General features: G+C 33.0%; 1 pseudogene; it reads right to left on the bottom strand.

Annotated features, from left to right (window-relative positions):
- The window catches only part of LOC120150607, a 58,900-nt pseudogene that overhangs the window by 21,728 nt on the left and 15,496 nt on the right, over window positions 1-21,676 (bottom strand).

The raw sequence follows: 21,676 nt of genomic DNA, 5'->3' as shown, positions 1-21,676 counted from the left end.
CATATAATATTTCATATAACATAAAGCATACATAAACATATACCATCATTATCATTAAGAAACACACATAACATCATATGGTTCACGTAACACATTTCAAACCACTTACCTTTGATAACCATTTATAAACCCATCGTATACATATCACCTTCAGTATGCTTGTTTAATCACTTTATTAGCCCATGTACACTAGTGAGAACTTAAGGTATGTGAGTACATTGAGGTTGTGCACACATATGTTGTCACCACAGCTCGATCAATGTCACGAAAGACCAATCCATAGATTCCGAAGAACCTAGGTAATCAGTCCATATGTCCCGAAGAACATAGGTAAACAGTCCATATGTCCCGAAGAACATAGGTAAATAGTCCATATGTCCCGAATAACATAGGTAAACCCTCGACCCTTGGCATGCCAACTATACCCCTAGCTCTCATATCACATAACATGGGCATTATCATTTATAACAATTCACATTACTTATTCATATTCTTTCTCTTATAAACACATATCTTTTCTTTTCAGTCATGTATCACATGTACGTGTAATCATTGATCTCATAATCACATGTTCATTCTCTTCTGTCACATACCACATGTATGTGTAAACATATATCTAATATCATATGTTGCATGTAATCACATAGATCGTATCATATAACTTCTTTCACATAGCTCACTATCTTATTTTCATATCATATATCTTATCATAGATTCTTATATCATCATTTGTTTCCTTTCTACCTATTAATAATCACATAACATATACAAAGCATATCATTATCTTTAGTCATGCATACATACAATCAATGTAATACAGATAATCACATATAATTATAACAACACATAATCATGTCCATGACTTCATGCATATTACTCTAGGAAATAGACTCATCGCAAGTCTTATTTCCATTAAACACTACATATTACTAGTATGCACTCACCTTGGTCTCACTAGTCAATTCCAATCTCTTATCTTTCCCTTGATCGATCTTACTTGTCAAATGTTCTGGAATTGCTTTACGCGCAGAATCTACATAAATGTACATTTGGAGGCATTCATTAGATACCTACACCTTGTAATTGGATACTAGCAACTTAAACAAACTTATTAAACCAATATTCACATTTTTCCTTTAGGGGGGTATCGATTCCCTACTGGGGGTATCGATACCCTCATAACATTCTGGAATTATGTCGTTTGAGAGGGTATCAGTACCCCTTTGAATGGGTACCGATTCCCCCTAACCCAGAAATCATTTTTCAGCACGAAAATTACTTCATTTCCTCTCAAACACTTCATATATCATCCCCTTTTTCATTCTTAACTCTAGTACACATACTTAAACCAATCTATATTCATTTATTTCATCTTAAACCTCAAAATCCTATCTTCCATATGTAATTCAATAATTACATCAATTTTGCAACATGTTTCAAATCCAATTCTATTACTTCATATCTCTTACTTAGATTGATGACAAGTCAAATTCCTTCTCAAAATTCACTTACTAACTCTTTTCCAGAATTTCCTTAAGAAACTCATTTTCTTTAATCTTTCATAACTTCTTTATCTTTTGATTTTAGGACAACTTAAGCTTTCCATAAGCTTAAGTATTACCTAATGATCAAAACCCACTCTTAAAATTAACAAATAATCAGCTAACAAAGAATCTTACCTTTGCAAGCTTGGCTCTTTCTTTCTCTCGTACATGAAGAAGAAGAAGAAGATGAAGAGAATATCTCTTCATCCTTATCCCCTCTAACATATATATCCTTATCATATTTATTTTTAATTCATTTATTAGTTAAATGACCATTTTGTCCTCTACTTCATTTGATAATTACTAACAATTTTTAAGATTTATTTTCAGATAAATCATTAAACTAATCTATTCTTCTACTTTAATCACCAAATTCTGAAACTTTACCATTTAGTCACTAACCCATAGTTTGGAATGTTACAACTCTCCCCTCCTTATAAGAAAATTCGTCCTCGAATTTTCACTGCACATCTTAATAAGAACATATCTTCTAATGTTCTTATGTTGCTTCCCTGACTTATTCTTTCTTGTCATCATCAGAAACTTACTTTTCAATCCTTTAATTTTTCAACTATCTTTTTCGTTTATACATTCATCTTCTGTTGCTTATCATATAAACAATGACCAGTAATACCAATCCATTGTTGTCTTTTATCTCATTCGATTATGCATTTTTCCTTTGACCTTTCTAAAATTCCATATAATGTCACTCATCACATTGACAGTAACATCCATCTCATCACTTTATATCATAAATCCATATATTTTTTCATAACTCTCTAATTACCTTATAACCATACCAAACTTGTATTTCGTCATCATTTGACCAAAACACAACTTTAAATCTTCTTCAATTGTGATTAAACATATACTTTAAGGAGTCAAACAATATTTTCACATCACCTTGCACACGTTTCGTGTTTCTATATCGAACTTATCATTTACACTTCCATACGAATCCTCACTTCATTCACTATATCACATTTACGTAATCAAAATATACAATTATATCCAATACAATTTCATCACAAAATCTTGTTAGTCAACGCTAACTCTTTCATTCTAAAGTACAAATCCTTATCATATCCACACTCTTTCTTATACACAATACTATCCCTTTGTTTCAAATTCGTAACTCTGATTTCATTCATATAATGTTACTTATCCTGTAGACAGTAACATCAATTCTTATCACTCAAAATCAAAAATCAATCAATTGATTTCTTTCCTCATTTTATAATTAATTCACCACAATCCAAACTTTTACTCATTCTTATCATCTATTGTACTTGTATTTCCTTCAAACATACAAATCTTTATCTTCTTCACCACAACACCTTACTATGATCAAACTATACAACTGTATCCAAATCATCTTCATATTTGGTTATCATAACCTGTCAATATATTATAATTCCATTACATTTTCATCACATACTCTTGTTAGCCAATGCTAACTCTTTCCATCTAGAATACAAACTCTTTTACAAATAATAACCGCGTCACTTGATCTTTTAACATCCTTATGGTGACACTCGTTCACCATATTTCATCTTATCCACATAATAACAAACTTCTCAATTTAATTTCTCCACTATGGAGAAATGAACATCTTCTAGCATTATCTTCATATCATATATCCAAAGGTCTGTAACAACAGAGCCTTCCTCAAATTCACCCTTGAGATCGGGTGCTCATAACTCTTTTAACTATTTCAATACATTCAATCTATGAGTTAACGAAGTATACAATTAAAAACACATCGGAATATCATTCAACATTATGAATCATTCTCTAATCTTATACAGACATTTCTTGAGGTTTTCGCTCTTCTCCCTGCCTGGCCAGGGCAGGTGAATGCTATTACCTTCAGGTCTATCGTCTTGTATTTCACTTTGGAAACTCTCATATTTTCATGTGCTCATATCATTTCTTCTATCAGATATCACGTGTGCATATGCTCATCCAATTCATATTATATAACATATGTCAATTGCATATGTTCACATATCATCCATCATATCATATAAACATATATATAAATTTCATAAATCATTCTCAGTATTCACTTATCTTATATAACATAACAATTTAACTCTATGAACAAGACATCACACTCCTTACCCTATCAGATCAGAAAATTTTTCACTTTGTGTTGGCATGTACACTTTTTAAAACACTTTCGACTTCATTTTTAGCCTAGAATCGGCTAAACCGTCGCTCTGATACCATTAAATGTAACACCTCCAACCCGTATCCAACCCGGATACGAGTCCGAAGTGTCACATTGACTTTTCAAACATTTATTCGTATAAAATAGTGAGTAATTTAAAAACTTTTATAACATTTAACTTATTCAAAACGTTTACAAATATATATTAGAGTTCATACAATTTATATCTTTAGACTACATGCCAACTACACTCTATATACAGTACATATATTTTCTGATCTGACATTTGGTAAGGAGAACTGACCTGTCTTGCCCCGCATTACTCTTTACTCTTCTCGAAACCTACGTGTGAAACAATTACACGCTAAGTCGTTGACTTAGTGAGGCATATAAAACATATAATATTTCATATAACATAAGCATACATAAACATATACCATCATTATCATTAAGAAACACACATAACATCATATGGTTCATGTAACACATTTCAAACCACTTACCTTTGATAACCATTTATAAACCCATCGTATACATATCACCTTCAGTATGCTTGTTTAATCACTTTATTAGCCCATGTATACTAGTGAGAACTTAAGGTATGTGAGTACATTGAGGTTGTGCACACATATGCTGTCACCACAGCTCGATCAATGTCCCGAAGGACCAGTCCATAGATTCCGAAGAACCTAGGTAATCAGTCCATATGTCCCGAAGAACATAGGTAAACAATCCATATGTCCCGAAGAACATAGGTAAACAGTCCATATGTCCCGAAGAACATAGGTAAACCCTCGACCCTTGGCATACCAACTATACCCCTAGCTCTCATATCACATAACATGGGCATTATCATTTATAACAATTCACATTACTTATTCATATTCTTTCTCTTATAAACACATATCTTTTCTTTTCAGTCACGTATCACATGTACGTGTAATCATTGATCTCATAATCACATGTTCCTTCTCTTCTGTCACATACCACATGTATGTGTAAATATATATCTAATATCATATGTTGCATGTAATCACATAGATCGTATCATATAGCTTCTTTCACATAGCTCACTATCATATTTTCATATCATATATCTTATAATAGATTCTTATATCATCATTTGTTTCCTTTCTACCTATTAATAATCACATAACATATACAAAGCATATCATTATCTTTAGTCATGCATACATACAATCAATGTAATACAGATAATCACATATAATTATAACAACACATAATCATGTCCATGACTTCATGCATATTACTCTAGGAAATAGACTCATCGCAAGTCTTATTTCCATTAAACACTACATATCACTAGTATGCACTCACCTTGGTCTCACTAGTCAATTCCAATCTCTTATCTTTCCCTTGATCGATCTTACTTGTCAAATGTTCCGGAATTGCTTTACGCGCAGAATCTACATAAATGTACATTTGGAGGCAATCATTAGATACCTACACTTTGTAATTGGATACTAGCAACTTAAACAAACTTATTAAACCAATATTCACATTTTTCCTTTAGGGGGTATCAATTCCCTACTGGGGGTATCGATACCCTCATGACATTCTGGAATTATGTCGTTTGAGAGGGTATCGGTACCCCTTTGAATGGGTACCAATTCCCCCTAACCCAGAAATCATTTTTCAGCACGAAAATTACTTCATTTCCTCTCAAACACTTCATATATCATCCCTTTTTTCATTCTTAATTCTAGTACACATACTTAAACCAATCTATATTCATTTATTTCATCTTAAACCTCAAAATCCTATCTTCCATATGTAATTCAATAATTACATCAATTTTGCAACATGTTTCAAATCCAATTCTATTACTTCATATCTCTTACTTAGATTGATGACAAGTCAAATTCCTTCTCAAAATTCACTTACTAACTCTTTTCCAGAATTTCCTTAAGAAACTCATTTTCTTTAATCTTTCATAACTTCTTTATCTTTTGATTTTAGGACAACTTAAGCTTTCCATAAGCTTAAGTATTACCTAATAATCAAAACCCACTCTTAAAATTAACAAATAATCAGCTAACAAAGAATCTTACCTTTGCAAGCTTGGCTCTTTCTTTCTCTCGTACATGAAGAAGAAGAAGAAGATGAAGAGAATATCTCTTCATCCTTATCCCCTCTAACATATATATCCTTATCATATTTATTTTTAATTCATTTATTAGTTAAATGACCATTTTGTCCTCTACTTCATTTGATAATTACTAACAATTTTTAGAATTTATTTCCAGATAAATCATTGAACTAATCCATTCTTCTACTTTAATCACCAAATTCTGAAACTTTACCATTTAGTCACTAACCCATAGTTTGGGATGTTACAGGTATACTTTCAGTTACACTTTGTTGCAAAACATCATAACCTATAACAAACATATACTAGAATGAAAAGCAAATCAGCAATGTTAAGCTTAAAAGTATTCTCACCATTGAATTATTATTTGATCAAACATTTAAGAAGATAACTATTATTTCTTTTTACAATTAGTTTACCTGAACTCCTGGATGTGTTTCATGCATGAACTCGAACAGCTTATTGAAAACAGTTTTCAGGAATTTCCAGTGAGCCCTTAAAAACCTTGGATATTGTCCAACAACATACCTGCAATAAAACCGACATATATTAAATCAATACTTTGAAGTATAGCATGCAGAAAACAAAGAGTAAATAAGATCCTTCAGAATCCCTAAATCAACAATAACCACATGCAAAATTGACCAAAAATAGCCATGCCATCCAAATAAAAGCATGGGTTGTAAAAGAAATGAAGCATGCTTGAAACAGTCTACAGATGCTATGTAACAATATACAAACTCTTGAAAATATATATCTTACATAATGTTACTAGCAATAATAGCTTTATTGTCTTTCCCTTTAGTGATTTCACACAAACTCAGCAAATCACGAATGACAGTAACCAAAAACCTGTTTTCCTGCCATTAAAACCAAATATTTTAACATATATCAGCATTAAGGTTGCAAGTAGGAGCGGCAAGCAACTCAAGCAAGTAAATGCGTATATGACAAATCACATCATGTATAACGTTTAACATTTCTTGGTGTAAAAGACACCTGCTCTTCCATCATAGAACCAGAGATAGATCCTATTGCCCAGCATAATGTGTTCAAATTGTTCCAAGTCCAATCCTCACCAGTCAATTGCTTGCTCAATTTCTTTAGCTTCTGCATTACATAGATAATGAAACAAACCCAAATTTAATCATATAATTTGATGTTCCATGAGCTTCAGAGAAGAGTAATGAATAGAAAATAGTTAATGCTTTAGATGCCTAGAGAGGAAAAAATAGTAAGATCCAAGACTGAACTATAGTGGACATGTTCAGTCTCCCTAGGTTCTCAGAATTAGAGAGAGATCCTTTTTGTTTCTCTGATGCACCATAGGCTGGGCTGCAGCCCCCACAAAATTTAAATTTCCTTGTCCAAGACCAATTCCCAATGACCAGATCAACCTATTTTGCTATTTTAAAAAGTAACAAAATATTAAAATATATTACAATTAAATTTAAATAAGATAACATTTATTACAATTAATTTGGGCAAGGCCAACATGAATTTGAATATACCTTATCAAAGGCATTGAAGGGAAGACTAATCCTTGAGAGTGATTGTAAAAAAGCAGTGGATTGAATTTTGATGCCTTTTTCAGCCTCAACGTTTTTTAGTTATTTGGTTGAGGAAATTGGGGCCTTTGTATCTGCTAGGGGTATTATTATTAATTGGATTCCTAGGAGTTATAATTGGGAAGCAGATAAGCTAGCTAAGGAGGGGATTGGTTGAGGTGTTGAGTTTTATTGTTCTGTATTTTATCTAGGGATGTTTATCATGTAAGCTGTATCTTATGTAATTATGGTTTATCAATAAGACGAGACACTCTTTTCCTCCTTCCGCTAGTTACCTATTTCACAAGAGCCAACTAAGAGGGAGGTTTTTAACGAGGCATCCTATTCCTATAAAAAAAAACAGAAAAGTATAAATGTCTCATAGCACCATACCTGCTTTTCAGTATCCTCAAGATCTAGGTGAGATAAATAGATCAAAGTCTCCCTCATAATCTGCAACATATAACTTCAGTAACAATAGAAACCAGAAGGGAACTACTTCTATATATATATATATAAGATAATAACAAAAAAACACTTCTAAAACATTATCTCTTGGTATAATAAAGCTTGCAACATAATGTTTGGAAGATAAAAGAGAATTTAATTTACAGGCATCTTTAGACAAGATAAATATGCCAAGTAGATATCTTACTGGCGAAGCATACCAATAGTTTCAAAAAGAAAGCTTATAAAAACTTTCTTAAGAAGAGACCAAAGCCCGTCTTTCAATCCAATTGGCCACAATTAGTCAAGGGAATAAAAGATTAAGCCCATGTAAGTGGGAATTAGATTTCATGAAAGTTAGTTATAGATTTATCACCTTATACTGAACAAGAACATCATTATCTTTCATAGTCTCTCGAACAATATTGCCATTTTCATCTTCAACTATCAGAACCTCCTCAGGCTTAGCCAAACGACAGATCATGAGCATTCTCAACTTTGACATCGTACCAGCATAAAGTTGGTGACCCTTTTGCATTAATCTAGAAATGGCAAATTTTGTAGTAGTTCAATATCCACTAAAAATACAGCCAACATCTATTTAAAAATATAATAAAAAACTACCAGAGTGGTATCTAGAATTAATACCAATTTCATATCAATCTCCACAGGAAGTACAAAACATTTGTGATATATATATATATATATATATATATATATATATATATAGAGAGAGAGAGAGAGAGAGAGAGATCTTATCTAACAAGTCATCTGTCCAAACATGCAAGAACAAGTGGTTCAATATGATTTTTTTCACACTTTCTAGCACATATAATTGCTAGATTTAAGGGCAATAAAAGGTGTGCCCCTGTCCCTAGACAAGAACCAGAGAAGAAGAAAAAAGGAAGATGTTGATGTGATTGTGACAAGGGCTAAAATAAAAGTTACAAGATGTGCTGAGCATAGACCGGATAACGCTTGAGCTATAATGGAGATTTAGACTAATTTTTCACCATTCCAAATACTTTTAACAAATGCCTAAAAGTAACATAAACAATCATGATACCTGCAGTCCCATCATACTTGCAGTCACTGCAGGATTATCCATGTTATGGTGCGCATCAAATAGTCCCAAGACCAAGGAGTTCCAATAGTCCAGGCAAACCTATTGAACCAGATGACATTTTTAGAAACCAAATTCAAAAAGGTTAAAAAGGGAACAAGCATATATGAGAAATATCTTACAAATAAAGGAAATCGAAATCCCATTATACCTTAAAGACCTCAGTATCATCCACATAAGATATGTTGATAAGGTATTCCAGACCAATTAATAGCACAGCAATATTATCTTGTGCAGTCTCTAGCACCCGAATGTGAAACTGAAAACAAGAATTAGTAACATAAATCATCAAAACCATTAACTGCAACAAGTCGGAAACATTTCAGGCATTATCAAATCAATATCTTAACAATATGCTTAATCCAAAATAATAAGAATATAATAAAAATCATGTATTTGAACAACAATATTTGTAAATTTTGAATCATTCTTTGCATCAAAATGCATAGGAAACCACCACCCAACTCAGACTTGGGACTTGGTCGGTGCTAAATTAATGTCACTCGTCAACCATATTTCACCTTATGATAAGGAGCTTTGGTGATTCATAGGCAACTTACCTTGTAGAATGAAGTGAAGAACAATGCCAAATTCTGAATGAATGCCTGGAGTAATAACATAAGAAAATACTATTACCAGACAAATTTAAGGTACACCAAAATGTAAAACAGGATCCACCTAACAGAAACTATACCTGTTCCTCACTGCTTCCATGTGCATAAGCCTCAGGGATGTTTGTGGTCGGTGGCAGAATAGTCTAAAAACATACCAAGAAACACCCACATATATTAACTACAGAACAAAAAGGGAAAAAACACAATGAAGAAAAGCAACATCAATTCTATATAACCCAATAAATAAATAAATAAATAAAACTGTAACCCAAAAAGAAAATGAATGAATCTGTAAAACCAAGCTCTAAGTGCAAATCTCAATTAACTTATAAAGCACCTGCTGACACACCTGCAATGAATATAGTGTACATCTTAACATACTGCACATTATAATAGTCCCCAAAATTCAAGGCTGCAACCTGCAATCAACCATAAATATAAAATAAAGATCCACCTCCTTAGAGTGAAAACAATATAGTTTTATTTATTTAAGGAAAACTTATTTTTAAAATAAATAAATACCTCTGTTAGACATTGGAGGGTGAGATTCCGATAAGATGGCACAGGGAATAATTTTAGGAGTGTTTCCAGCTGTAAGACACATGAATAGCATCAAAGAAACATATGATAAAAACATCATCAAAAATGTTACATACATAACATATTGATAGCCAAGTCACTTGGAAGAAAGAATTATTTACCAATGTTGATTCGAAAATATAGCCCAGAGGAATCCATGAAAGAAACGCATGCAAAGTGGATAGCGTAGCCCGTATAAGCTCTGTTCTCTGAGAAGCTGATAGTATGTATAAGCATAACTCATGAATGAGTTTAAACTCACTGCAGAAAACAAATAAAACATTCAGCAAGATGAATTATACAATACATGCTAGGAAGAACAAAATTAACACTGGCAGGACTTTACATCGCTTGATAAGGAGCAGCAAGGTGAATCAAGAACTAATAAGAGAATGTTAAGGAGAGACCTTCAACTCACTTCTCTTTTTTTTTTCCTTATTTTTTTAACCAGCAATAATTGATTTTCATTAGATTACGGTTCATTTAACAGATTTTTACATGTAGATTAATAAAATTATCAGGACATACATAGCTTAGAGGGGAAGGACAAACTTTCAGATCAGTTTTCCGATTGCAGTTCAAGCTAATTTCAGATCGTGTTACCAATTTACTGCCCAATCTATGAGTTCATCACGCCAAAACATGCCACATCCACAAATCATAGGTGTTACACGATACTCAGGTGGCACATATCCGAGGGAAGAAAGATGTGCTAGAAATTTAATCAGAAATCTCTTTCGAACACTGATTTACATAAGCCAATTCAATATAAATATAGAAATTTTAAACAATTGGAACAAATAACTTACAGAGATCAAACTGATGATGATCCAATAATGCACATAATGACAAAATTTATCAAATAGAAACAAAACCATAAAAGGAAATCTCAAAATTGACATCCAAAAATGTATGACCCGGATACCTCAGAATAACATCAATACTTTCACCTGTTCAAAGATTGTTTTAGCTCTTTGATTTTTTGTAGAGTCATTTCACCTCTTGAGAAATCAAAAACTTCTTCACTTAGAAGCTAACCACAGAAAAGCTCATGTTAAGATCAGATTCTGCTACTAGTACTACTAAGAAAGAATGCTGATACAAAACTTACTTTCAACATTGTCATGCAATTTTCGCATATTGTTTCACTAGTGTTTGCAGCTGCAACAAGATCAGGAATGAAGCTTTTCCACCTAGTAGGCCAATCATGCTTTAAGACCTGCACATAATGTTTTAGACAACAATTACCATATACATGAAATTATTGTAATCATCAATCCCCGCTCATACTTTTTTTTGATAGAGTATTAGGCCTCGTTAAAAACCCTCGACTTGCCCTCCATATTACAATAGTAACATGAAGGACTCCCCGCTCATACTACATAAGCAATACTTGTGAAACCTTCAAATGAGAAGCTTATGGAAACTCACCGGTAGGGTAACCATCAATAATATCAAAATAATACTTTTGGAGTTATAACTAGTAAAAATTGTCATTGATAAAAATAAATAAAAAGAAAAAAGGGAGACAAATGAAGCCCCAACACCATGCCTCCAAATTTGTAACAAACTCAATGAACTCTAAAGCTAGACAGTCCTCTTTTAAGAAATACATTTTTGGAAGGCAAATAAGTTATACCTAAATCAATATGATATTAAGCTTGTTGACATACAGCCTTTCTGCTCGAAATGAGGCCTCATTGCTTGACAACTAGCAAAGGAGAAAGGACATGTAAGAATGATAATCCAAAGAGGAGAAAAGGACATGAAATGGGATGGAAGTATAAAATATTTAGATTCCTCAGTCCTAAAGAGAAAACGGCCATAAAGATGTATTTCACCTGGACAATGACTTCAGAAATGTAATTTTTCATTCCATCTCGCTGCTCAAAAGGCAATGCATTCCACCTATACTTGATAACATCTTCAAGAACCTGTATACAAGCACAACAAAAGCTCCCAAAATCATCATATTGAATGGAGGGCTTCACATTCCAGCACTAATTTGCAATGCTCAAGAGTCTAGCCATTCATTGGAAAAAGTTCCTGTAAACTATCAATCAACTAACCAGCTACTGGTTCGATGAAACAACGTTTTAAGGAAAGTTTAATCGTTGAATCTGACAGTAAATTAGTAGTGGATTGGATCAAGAACAAAGAATGTTGTCCCTATGTCTACATTGATTTAATGACAGATATTAGCGATAAGTTTAGAGGTTTGAATGGTATTATTAGATGGGTTGCTAGTTCAACCAATGTTGAGGCTGACAGTTTAACAAATGAGGGTATTGTCTAGATATACTGTTTTGGTTTTTTTAGGTTATCTTTTAGGATTTGGGTTGGTTTGTTGTAAAGGAAGTATGTATGGTTGTTCTTAAGTTTTATGTAACTTGTGGTTATTAATGAATTTTTAGGCACTCTTTTCCTCCTTCCACTGATTAAGGAGCATATGGTGATCCATTAATCATGAAGGGGTTTTTTAATGAGGCCTACCATTCCTTATAAAAAAAACCTAACCAGCTACAAGAGCAAGACCAAATTGTAGGTACAAGCACCACACAACATACAAATTTCAACTAGAGTTCCTTCAAGCTAGTTTGATGTAATTGTTATTGTAGATCATAGAGAAAATAGTCAGTTTGACTGACCTGTAAGGCAAATTACTTGGTATTCAAAGCTCTTTGTCTGCTGCAGTATGTGCACAACTTGAAGCCACATGTCCGGATTATTTTGCAGATGTCATAAGATCTGATCTGCTTGTGCTCTCTGTGATGTTATGCACAATTAAGGAAAAAGTGTCAAACAAATAATGGTAAGACCAAGCCAAAACATAATTATAGGTAAATGAAATATGTCATATATAAAAATACAATGAGACATTAAAAGTCTGGAAATATGATAGCTTTTGTAACCTACTCAATCACTTTTAACATTAGTGCAACCAAAAATATGATAATGCTCAACCAACAAGATGGAACTAGATGTGTAACTGAAATGTAAATGAGATGTTATACTTAGGATTTTTCTTTTAGGCTAGGCTTAGAGCTCCTTTTTTGTTCATTGAAAGGGTAAAGAATAGAGTTCAAGTAGTAAATCTGTAACATCCCGAAATCCGGGTCATTGACTAAAATGAGAATTTTTGAAATTTGGTGATAAAAGTTGAATAGTTAAATAGTTCAATGACTTATTGGAAATATAGTTGAAGGTTGTTTAGTAATTATTGAATGAATTAAATAGTAAAATGGTCAATTGACAAGTAAGATTTTTATTTTCCTTTATAAGATAAGGGAACCGTGGAAAGGGAGAGATTTCTCCAAAGTTCTCTTCTTCTCTTTTTATTTTTCTTTCTTCTTCACTTGGAAGCTAAGAGCAAAGGTGAGTTTCTGGTTAATTGATTTCTTGTTGAATTTTTTATAGGAATAAAAGTCTTTATTAAAAACCTCCCTCATAGTTGCCTTGTAAAGAGACAAATAGCGGAATGAGAAAAAGAGTGCCTTAATATATTAATAACCCATAATTACATAAGATTACCAACCATTACATAAAATTACCTAACGTAGTAACATAACCAAAATAAAGCACCATAACCACTACTCAAAACAACAAACTCCTCACTCTCTAACCAATTCCTGACTTAGCTAGACAATCAGCTTCCACATTAATACATCTACTGATATGCTTAATAATAATATCAGACTTCACAACTGTCTTCTTAATTTCTGAGATCAAATCAACAAGGTAAACCGGATAAATTTTTGGGCTATTGATCCACTTCACAGCAAGGAACGAGTCACTTTCCAAAATCAGAATACCTTTATCCCTCCAAATTGACTTAAAAAACACTGCTAACCCCACTTTAATAGCAAAAATCTCAGTAAGAATAGGAGAACAAGGTCCTAATGCTCTAGAGAAAGAAACCATCTTGTTCTTATCAGCATCTTTAAGAACTTCACCAACACCACTTCTTCTCCAATCAAAGCTAACAGCCCCATCAACATTTATCTTAAAATACCATGTAGGAGGAGGACACCATTTTAATATTGACAATCGAAAGTTGGAGGGGGACTTATGCAAATCCGCCAAAGAAAGATCTCCCACAAGGTTGTCCACTTGGATAGACACATCCTTATTTTTAGCTAAAAACCATGAAGTCGCTCTATATCTCACCAAGAAAAACAAATTAGCTTTATCGAAATTGCATTTCTCGAAAACAATCGGGTTCCTACACAACCAGATAGACCACAAAACAGCTCCTGGAATAAATCTCCAAATACCCGAGTTAGGTCTTAAATGCACCCATGAAAGTAAGAAGCCCTTTGGATTATTAGAAAGAACTGAGATAACTTTCCACAAACGGAGGATTTTGACCCAAATCTGCCAAACCTGGATGCACGAAAAAAATAAATGATTAACCATTTCTGGTTCCACTCCACAGAACACACATAGAGGGGAATCGATATTTTTTATTCCCCTACTCATTAAAATAGTTTTGACAGCCAACTTCTGATGAATAATTTGCCAAAGGAAAATCTCCACTTTTGGTGGAACTAAATCCCTCCACACAATCTCCAACCACGAATTATCTGAGTCTGATAAACTTGACACTAATCTAGAGCAAGCTTGAACCAAGAACACACCATCCCCACTACCTTTCCACGCCAAACGGTCTCCACCCTTCAACAGAGGTTGAAAATTATCCAACAATACCATCATTTACAACCAATGTTCAAACTCACTATCCATTAAGTTCCTTCTAAGTTGTAAATCCCACAACCACTTCCCATTAGACATACACCCAAAATCAGCCACAACCCCTTCCTTATTAACTGACAGTGCAAAGATTCTTGTAAACATAATCTTCAAAGAATAGTTAGAAATCCATGAATCATGCCAAAAGATTATTCCGAAAGCATAACCCAAAAGAATCATTAGTCCGAAAGTTATTAATAACACCTTTCCAAATCCAAGACACATTAGAGGGCATATTATCATCTAGAACAATAGAACTCATCCCCACATTATACTTGGAATTTTAAGTTTGGTTTTGATTATAAAGTGACTCTTAAGCTTAAGGGAAGCTTAATTTGTCATAAAACAATAAGAGGAAAGGTATAGAAAGGATTAAAGGAATGAAGTGAATAAATAAAATCTTGATAGAAAGACATTTATGGGATTTCCAGACCAAATTTGACTTGTCAATGGTCTAATTAAGAAGTTAGAAACAATAGAATTGAATTTGGAACATGTTGAAAATTTAATGTAATTCTTGAATTACATATGGAGAATAAGATTTTGATTTTAAGGAGGTGATTAATTAATAGAAATGAGTTTGAATATGTGTATGTGAGTTAAGAATATAAAAGAGGATGAAATATGAAGAGTTGAGCTAAAAAAAGTGAATTTCGTGTTTTAACTGGAATTTCTGGGTTGTGTGCATCGATGCACATTCATTGTGTACCGATGCACTCTCAAATAAATGAACATCAAATGCAATGAGTGCATCGATGCATAGGGAGTGCATTGATACACCCCTTAAAATGGAAACATCGAATATAAATTGTGTATCGATGCATTGGAAATTTAGTGTAATTCTTGAATTACATATGGAGAATAAGATTTTGATGTTAAGGAGGTGATTAATGAATAAAAATGAGTTTGAATATGTGTATGTGAGTTAAGAATATAAAAGAGGATGAAATATGAAGAGTTGTTTTAACTGGAATTTCTGGGTTGTGTGCATCGATGCATATTCATTGTGTACCGATGCACTCTCAAATAAATGAACATCAAATGCAATGAGTGCATCGATGCATAGGGAGTGCATTGATACACCCCTTAAAATGGAAACATCGAATATAAATTATGTATCGATGCATTGGGTAGTGCATCGATGCACATGTTAAAGGATGCATCGATACACTGTGGAATGTACCGATGTACTTCAATGGGAAATAGAATAAATCTTTCTTTCAGTCTAAGAATTGATAGATTATAGTATATCAATTGGATACTGATAAGTATTAATACATGATTGTGTAGACATCGATTGAAAGCAAAGTTCAGATAGGTCGTCAGAGTAAGATACACAAGAAAGAGAAAGAGCTTGGTAGTGTTATTGGTGATCGGGCGAGTACATGATATGAAGTGTAGTTATGTTAAGGAATTATGACTTATGAGAAGTCTAATTCTGATATTAGGTAATATGAGTACCCATATGTAAGCATGTAGTGATATGATGATCAGATAAATTCGAGTCTATACATATGTTTAGATGTAATTGCATCTCTATATTTGGGATCTAGGTGAATATGCCTTATTGCATTACATGTTATGAGATATGTGTTGTATGATAGTGATCTATGAGATATTGATAATAAGTCATAAGATTTTATACATATGTAATATAAGTTAAAAGATAAGAAATAATATGTTATATCCATATAAGAAAAAGGTATATGTGAATTATATGAAATGTGATAAAGAACTATGTGATGTGACCATGTGTGAAAATGATGAATAATGTGAATTTTATGGAAAAATGCTACGTGAAAGTAAACTACGTGACTATGTGATCATATGAAATGTGATAGAGAGCTATGTGAAAGAACTATGTGATATGAATATGTGAATGTGTAATGAGGTAAACGATAATGCCCATGTCATATGTTATGAGAGCTATAGGTATAGTTGGCATGCCAAGAGTCGAGGGTCTACGCGGTCCTTCGGGACGTAGTGGTCCTTCGGGATATATGTGTTATGTGTGGTCCTTCGGGATAAATTCTACGCGCCCCTAGTGGGAATTATACGAGCTATGGTGATAGCATAGTGCACAACCTCTATGTACTCACATACCTTAAGTTCTTAGTAGTGTGCATGGACTAACCAAAAAGGATAACAATAAAATGTGAGTAGTAATGAGAAATGTGTTACATGTTTTATATGAGGATATATGTGAATGTGTGTATGTGTTACATGAAAGAATGTGTGTTATGGGTTATGGCATTTGTTATGTGATGTACATGAATATATGTTAATATATATATATAATGATTATCAATGACTCATATGATGATATAAGAACATGTTATAAGATATAGAATATGAAAATAAGAAATCATATGAACAAGAGATAAGAGATAGAAAGGATAATCATATAAGAGTATGAGAAAATATAAATGATGACATGCATGCGTGTATGTAATTGTTACATGAAAAAGTATGTATACAAGTATGACGTTGTATTACATGATATGTATATGCATTTGATAATTTACATATGTATTTATATGTCTCACTAAGTCTATGACTTAGCGTGTGAGTGTTTCACACGTAGGTTCAGGAAAGCAGGAATAGAAACTAAGAGGAGCAAGATAGGTTATGTTGAGTTAATCGATTGACGAAATCGGTCAAGAGGGGGGTGAATTGGCAATTAAAAATTTGTGGAAGCTTTTGCAGAAAATTGAAAGTAATTGCACAGTGATTTAGAGTGGTTTGACTTTATCAACCAAAGTCTACGTTCACTACCTTAGATATCCACACTAAGGATTTTCCAACAAATTCACTAATTTGTTCTTTCTTTTGAGGCCAAAGAGATAACCTTACAACTCCCTCAAGAATATACCCCAATTCTTGAGAACACTCTTTTCTCAAAGAGAAGATTACAAATTTGCAAACTCACAAGAAAAACCTCACAAGGTAAATATGTTTGCACAATTCTAGAACAAAGAAAGAACACTCAAGAATAAATACAATTGAGCACAATAAGTGTTCTTGAAAGCAAAATGAATATTAAATGAAAAATAAGTTTGAAATGCTCAAACTTGAGGTTTGATGCTTTCTCTTTGATTCTCTCTTGATTCTAGTTGCTTGATGTTTCTTGTTTTTGATCAATGGCTTCTAAGCTTGCTTAAATACACCTTGAATCACTTCTGAACATTGGGGATCATTAATGAAGTTTTTGGAGCCGTTTAAGTGTGAAAAAAATTAATATTTCTACTTGAAGCGTGGGGGGAATCGGTACCCCTCATGGGGAATCGGTTTCCTAAGTGTAAAATTCAAATATTTCGACCATTGAACAGTGGGGGAAATCGATACCCTTGGGGGGAATCGGTTCCCTTCGAGCATACTGGAATTCTCGAAGCCAAACCATTCAGGGGGGAATCGGTTCCCTCTGGACATTCTGGAATTTTTGGCTTTAAAACGGTTCGAAATACTTTGTAAATTTATTTTGAAATAATTTTAAGATTAAAACTTAATTTTACACTTGAGTAAGGATTAAAAATGACTTTTGAAAGATTTGGAGTAATATTTTGATATTCGAATAATTATATTGAATATACTTAGAAAATCTTTTTGAAAAATCTTAAAATTCATTTATCTTAATTTGTTATATCGAAATATCAAAATGTTTTCAACAATCTCCCCTTTTTGATATAACAAAACATTTTAGCAATTTTAAGATTTTGAAATCGAGTTTTGAAATTACTCCCCCTTACTCTAAAACTTCTCCCCTTTAAAAACACTTTAATATTTCTCCCCCTTTTTGTTAAATCAAAAAGACCTTTAAAAGATTTTAAACAAGTTTTTGAAAAACAATTAGCCAATTGATAACTAAATATAGCGTAAGCTGCTAAGATCATAATCAAGAGAAACGTTAGATATTAGTTCCATAATCAATATTCATAAACATGTAATGGATAATTGGTCATATATGTCTAAAGATGCAAAATAAACACAAAATCCAAATCAAATGTATTAAACATAAGTTTGAACAACCAAAAATAAACAATCCAAAAGCATTCAAAATGTTTTAACAATAATGCAAATATCCAAGTTTAATCCAAACAAGCAAAGCAAAGATTAAAGTTCAAGCATCTGTAGGAGGATCGGGAGGTGGGAAATGAGCTCGCATAGCTGCCATTTCATGAGTGAGTTCATTAATACGAGCATTGGTTGCCTCATTGTTTGCACGCATCTCTCAGAGAATTTCCAATTGTTGAGCTTCCATAGTCGAGAAGTGAGATTCTTTGGAAGTGAAGCGAGAATCCAAGGATGCATAACGGAAATCAAATGTCTCCACGAATGATTGAAAATATGGAGGCACATGATATTCTTGTTGAGCTTATTCCTCGTGTTGTTCCAGCTCATCGTCGACTTCATCAATATCTTGCATTAATTGCTCAAGTTCGGGATCATCGGCATCTGCTGGAGGAGCTCGTGAAGAACTAGCTCCCGGAGTATCTTCAGAAGATTGAACCCATTCACCGGTGTCCTTATTCTTTATCCATCCCGCTCTCGTTAAGGAAAGAAGATTAATTTGTTTCTTGAGAGGAAAGACGACATCTATACCTACTCTAAGCCCGACTTTAGAAAATAAATTACTTAGAATGCAACCATAAACTAGAGAGGAACAAAGTTTCTTATTTGGCACTAAGTTTACGGTTTCAACGATTTCAGCAAAAATAATCTCAGGAAGATTTATTTTAATACTGTTTTGGAAACAATGTAACCACCAAAGATCTAAAGCACGAAGAGTAGAGTAACGACCTCCGGATGGTCAAAACCACCAAGAAATCATTAGATGAAGAAAACAATCATGAAGATCTAAGACACTCGCACTATCCCTTCTTTTATACCGAGAACCTAAAAGTTATTTTTCATTTGATATACCATCATTATCTAATCCTAATTCATTAGCTATGTAAGCCGAGTCAAGATGGATGAATTGCCCTAGGAGATAGGAACGAACTGCTATGGTTTTGGTTTGAGCTCTGTTCTTAATACAAACGACATTAGAATAGAATATGCGAACAAGTTGATGGTAAACTATAGATTCAATGTCACAAAGTTTATCAAATTTCCACTCTTGTAAAAGAGGAAGATATCTAAAATCGATATCTATCATAGCTTGACGAGAAGGGATACGTTCTTCTCTAATTTTGTAAGAGTCAAAATATTGATAATACCAAAAACGATGATTTCTAGGACCAGGATGATTGAAGCACGAGTTTTGGATAGTCATATTAGGATCAATGGGATTAGGATTAGGAATTGGAATTTCAGGAATAGGAGGAGGATTTGGAGGTGGATTTGGTTGACGGTTTGAGCGACTAGATGATGACCTAGCACGTTTAGGATTGGACATTGTTTAGGAAATCAGAATAGAATGGATAACCTGCAATTTAGAAAACACATGTATTCAATTCAATTAATCCCAAAACTCAATTGAGTTCTCAATATTTCAAGGTTCTCTAAACCAATCCTAATGGGCAAAGTTTTCGAAAAACTTATTGAAAAATAAGATTTTGAAAATCAATGTATAGTTTTTATAACAACAACGTAATTCAATCAAAACACAATTTTTTTTTATTTCGAAAATTTCAAAAGTTTTGGAAAAATCTTGTGTTTTTGATGAAATTAGTTGTAATAATTTAGTTTCTAAACACTAATAAGCAATGCCCGATCACTATTTCTATTTAGAACTAATTAAAACTAGTCATATGTTCAAAATCAATGAAATAGAGAGTTTAGAAAAATTTACCTTGAAAAATGATATTGAGTGGATTTTGATGTTGTTTGCACAATTTTAATGATGCTAGCAGGTTTAGGAGATGATATTTGAAGAAAATTCCGTTTAAAAATGTTGATTTGAGGCAAAAATGGAGGTAGGGAGAGTAGAGAGGGGAAACGACGGCAAAGAAGAGAAGAAAAGAGGGTTTGAGCCAAAAATAAGGGTTCTGCCCGATAAAACCAGAACCCCAGGGGGTAATGATTCCCCTAGGGGAATCGGTTCCCCTTCAAAGGGGAAATAGGTTCCCCTTCAAGGGGGTATCGATTCCCTCTGCCTTATAATTCAAAAATTTGTATTTTAAACACTAAAAATGCTATATTAATCTTTTCTAGTGGTATTGGCAACTCATATATAAAAAATTAATTATGTTCAATCAATCAAATTAATCCTTAAACTACATTTGAACATAAAGTTAATTTTTCGTCAAAAATCATAAACTCCCCTAAATAATAGCAAAGAATGCAATGAAAAATTATTATAAGCATTTTTCATTTATTCTTAAAAGTGCTAAATTTATTTTAAACAATAAGTGAAGATAGGTCAGTTAAACCTAATTCTCTCATAAGTGTCCAAAACGTTCTTGTCTAAAGGTTTTGTAAAGATATCCGCTAATTGATGCAAAATATCAACAAATTCTAGAACTACATCTTCCTTAGTGACATTGTCTCTAATGAAGTGATGTCTTATTTCAATGTGCTTAGTTCTAGAGTGTTGGATGAGATTTTTAGTAGACAAATAACACTAGTATTGTCACACTTGATAGGAATGGTACCTACTTCAATTCCATAATCAAAAAGTTGTTGTTTCATCCATAAAAATTGTGCACAACAACTACCAGCTGAAATGTATTCGACTTCAGTGGTAGATAATGCAACACAATTTTGTTTCTTTGAAAACCAAGAAATCAACATATTTCCAAGGATTTGACAAGTACCGGAGGTGCTTTTCCTGTCTAATTTGCATCCTCCA

Source organism: Hibiscus syriacus, unplaced genomic scaffold (genome assembly GCF_006381635.1).
Source record: "Hibiscus syriacus cultivar Baekdansim isolate YM2019G1 unplaced genomic scaffold, ASM638163v2 tig00111022_pilon, whole genome shotgun sequence".
Lineage (NCBI taxonomy): Eukaryota > Viridiplantae > Streptophyta > Magnoliopsida > Malvales > Malvaceae > Hibiscus > Hibiscus syriacus.
This window is presented reverse-complemented; position numbering and strand designations above follow the sequence as displayed.